The sequence below is a fragment of the Chrysochloris asiatica genome, unplaced genomic scaffold (genome assembly GCF_000296735.1).
Source record: "Chrysochloris asiatica unplaced genomic scaffold, ChrAsi1.0 scaffold00596, whole genome shotgun sequence".
NCBI lineage: Eukaryota > Metazoa > Chordata > Mammalia > Afrosoricida > Chrysochloridae > Chrysochloris > Chrysochloris asiatica.
In genome coordinates, this window is record NW_006409114.1 from 342,230 (window position 1) to 346,778 (window position 4,549).

Genomic DNA, 4,549 nt, shown 5'->3' on the forward strand with positions numbered 1-4,549 from the left:
CTTTCTACTCCCGTAAAGATTTACACCCTCGGAAACCCTGTACAGGGTCGCTATGAGTCGGAACCGACTTGACGGCACTTAACAACAACAACAACATAGGGTCATTATGAATCCAACTTGATGAAAGTTGTTTTTTTATTGGTTTATACGGTACTGTAAACTTGGAATTACTTGGAAAAATAATGAACTAAATGTTTGAACATACTCTTTCTTAGTTTCACATATAATCTATTCATAAATTTATATGTATACTATATAGAAGTTAACTTTGTTAATACAAAATGCAGGATTTAAGGGAAGATGTGTCTCAGAGCCAACAGTACCATCTGAAAAACTGGAATCACATGCCACACCAGGGGAGCACTCAGTCTTTGGAACAGGTAAATCTTCACCATAGAAACCTCACCTGCCACCATCCAGTGACTATCCTGTAATAACTGGAGGTCTTGTATCAACCACATGCCGGCACTTATGTTATATATCTGTTGTTGTTGTTAAGTGCCATTAAGTTGATTCTGACTCATAGAGACCCTGTATAGGATTTCCAAGTAGCAACTGGTGGGTTTGAACTGATGACCTTAGGGTTAGCAGTCCAGTGCTTATCCTACAGTGCTACATGAGGACTCGGTGTTATCTACCTATCCTTGCAGAATACTCATTTCTAGATATTATGCCTTTGTCTCCTGTGTTAGTGAATTTGCTTCCTCAATCTTGTCTTTCTGGGGCCCATTAAAAAAATTTATAACATTTATGCTTTCCAGCCAGACCCTTTGGATATAAGCTTTGATGTGGTAAAAAGACCCTCTGGAAATAGATTTCTGCACCTGTTAGATCTCAGAGAAAAGGAGTGTTTTCTATAAGTACATGATTATGTCAGCATCAAGGTTAGAGGAACTGCTGTTAGAAAAGGCAGCTTTTAAAATTTAACATGGATTCTAGACTCATGTTGTAATGTTAAAATGGAGTTAAGGCTTTGCTTTCAGATTGCTTTCTTCACAAACAACAAGATCTCTATATATTAAGCTTTCACACATCAGTTAAAATGAAAGATTTTCTACTCAAGCTTCTTAAAAACCTATAGATGCTTTTCATTATACCTTGATCTTCCCTCAGTTACCAGAACAGTTTGATGGGACCTTCCTTCTGTCAGTGAAGATAGTGGATGGCCACATATTTTAAATATGCTGACCTTGTCTTTCTAATTTATAAAATCTTTATTGCACTGCACTTCTGTGAAAAATTTCTTTCCCTGATTGTTAACATTTTAGAAAGTGACTTACTTGTTTTGCTGATGCTTCGAATAAAAATACTGTGTTTTTAAAAAATCTGATTTATACATTTACTGACAAGTAATTGACCATTGAAAGTATTCTGAATAGGTTTATTATTATTAACTGTTAACACTTTTGTTATTCTTTTATCATCATGAATTATGTTAACTATGTAGTGCTTACAAATCAGATTCTTAAAATCAAGGTCTGTAGTTCAAAACAACCCGCTCTTCTGCAGGAGAGAGGATGAGGCTTTCTGCTCCCGTAAAGATTTACAGCCTCAGAAACCCTATACAGAGTCACTATGAGTTGGAATAGACTCCATGATACATAACCACCACCACCATTGAAATATAAGTAATTAAGTACTTTTTCTGAATGAAGTTTTTTTTTTTTGAAAGGAATGATCTAAACTCGAATTAGTTTTTTTCTTTAAAATTTTTATGAAAATCTCAACATTTGTATCTGCTGAAGAAAATAAAACTAATTAAAATTATCTACCATACTTGACAATATAGAAAAAAATGAAAAAGATGCAATTATTAACCAAAATTTGTTTAATTTTATACACAAATATCATATTTTGTTAAAATGAATGTCAAAATTTTTCTACTCAGTTATGTTTTATAATGACCTTAAAACCTCAAAATATCATAAATGAAAACGAAGAGCAAATTCAGTTCTTTCTCCATGAACTGGTATACAAAGAACATGGTATGAATTAACTCTCTTATTTCATGAGTTTCTAAAATAATGTTAGATTATATAAGTTCACTTGAACATTATTATTACTTTTTTTAAACTTTTTATTGTAAATTCAGTGAAGGTTTAGAAAAGACCATCAGTTTTACATTCAACAAGTCAAGCTTAATTTCATCTCAATGATTGCAGTCCCCCTCCATGCAACATCAGTTATCTCGCTTCCTCCCTGTGCTCTCTGTTGCCATTCTACCCAATTTCCTGTCACTTCTCAATTTTGTTGGACATTATTATTATTATTAATTAAATGTTAATTCAATGTGGGTTTTTTTTTTTTTTTTGCCTTCTTTGACTTTTCACTCAAAGTTATGATTGTGCTGTCAAGTCAGTTCCAACTTATAAACACCAAGTATAGGATTTCTGAAGAGTGACTGGTGCATTTGAGCCTCTGAACTTCTAGGTCGCAGTCCAGTGTTTATCCTACAGTGCCACACCAGGTATTATTTTTGAAGCATCACTTTTTTATCGATCCTCATTCTGAAGGAATTTAATGCATACATATAGTAAACTAATGGTAAAAATAAATAAATAAATGGTAAAAATAACCAAATCGAGATTAATGAGATGTAAAAATCTTGTTGCGTCAAGTCAGTTCGGAGTCATAATAAACTTTTCAGACATACTAGAGCTGCACCATAGGGTTTCCACGACTGTAATAGTTACAGAAGCAGACTGCCATACCTTTTGTCTACAGCGCAGCTGGTATGTTTGAACCACCTACCTAATAGTTAGCAGCTGAGTGATTTTACCAGTATGCCACCAGGGCTTTTTTTTACCTGAAGACTGTTGTTGTTGTTGTTGTTAAGTGCCGTCGAGTCGGTTCCGACCCATAGCGACCCTGTACAGGGTTTCCGAGGGTGTAAATCCTTACGGGAGTAGAAAGCCTCATCTTTCTCCCGCGGAGCAGCTGGTAGTTTCGAACCGCTGACCTTAAGGTTCGCAGCCCGATTCGTAACCACTACGCTACCAGAGCTCCTTGCAATTACTATAGCCACCCTCAAATTTTACTTCATGCTTGAGTAGTCAGGCACCAAAACAAAATGAAAAATCTTAGCTATATAGTCATACTATCAAAGAGAGGAAGAAGACATGTTGGTTACTCAGGGAATGTGTAGGTTTTCCCCAACCCTCATATCTAAAAACTTGCTCTTCTGAACTTCTGCATATTCTATATACAAATGCTTTAAAATTTTATAATGCTGTTTCTTGGGGAGCATGGTGGCTCCATGTGATAAACATTGGACTGCAGACCACACTGGTGGCAGTTTGAGCCCACCAGCCGCTTTGCAGGAGAAAGATGAGGCTTTCTGTTCCTATGAAGATTTGCAACCTCAGAAACATTATACAGGGTCACTGTGAATTGAAACGGACTTGGTGGCACTTATAACAGTGCTGTTTCTTAAACTTGACAAAAGGAGAGGACATAACACTAAATTGAAGGAGGTTGAAAGGGGGCAGAACACCATGGTATTCTGATTCTGATGGTTTGGTGTGATGCAAAGATAGTCACAAAAGAGGAAACTTTGTCTTAAAAACAATTTGGATTTTATTTAAAATCTAATTTAAAATTAAAGTTCCACTATTAAAGTTCCACTTTATTCAGTATTAGAGATGAGGTGTTTCAACTAAATCCTTTTTGGGATGTTGCCTTTGATTGAATTGAATATTTTGACTGATGGCAGTGACAGGTATGGAACCCTATGTGTTTTCAGTCCAAGCTTGTCCTCATATAGGAATCCTACTTCACTGAATATAAGCTGTCTGTATGGGTAAGCACATGCATTCCCTTCTTACATCTTTTGTTTTCGCTTCTGCATAGCAGAATGATGCAACCTAAATAAATATGTAATTTCACTGTAAAAGCTGTGAAGGTGTAACACAGGTGTGGTATATTTAAGTAGCCCAGGTGAGCAGTTTTGAACCCACTGATGACTTTGCTTCTATAAAAATTTATAGCCTTGGAAACCATTTGGGGCAATTTTACTCTGTCCTATTGTGTCACTGTGAGTTGGAATCAACTCTGCAGCTATGAGTTTGGTTTGAATATATGGGGTTTACCCAAGCTTGGCGTTAGGAAGAAGCATCTTGACAGCAGTGACACTTGAAGTTAGGAGATGCAGGATGGTGTGGGGACCTGAAAGAAATGCAGATTGGAAAGTTTGTGAAATAGAGTGAGGAGAGAAGGATGTCAGTAAGTGGTTTCATTTGATTTTAAGTGTAGTTGAAACTATTGAGGGTGTTAAGAAATGTGATGTGTTCTTTATACAGCAATGAAGCTAGATGAGAGGGCTATATGTGAGGCAGGGCACCAGGTGGGAGGATGGACTGTAACATAAAGGAGTCTGTCAGCTGATTAGTAATAAAGAATTTGATGGAAAATGGGATGTTATATTTAGTTGCTGAGGATGGGATAGTGGAAAGGCAAGGTGGAGACTAAAGTAGGCTGGTGTGATAAGCCAGAGAAAATGAGGAATCTTGGATAGGACTCTGTGTCTTGCCTCAGGGCTTGGTCTGGTCAT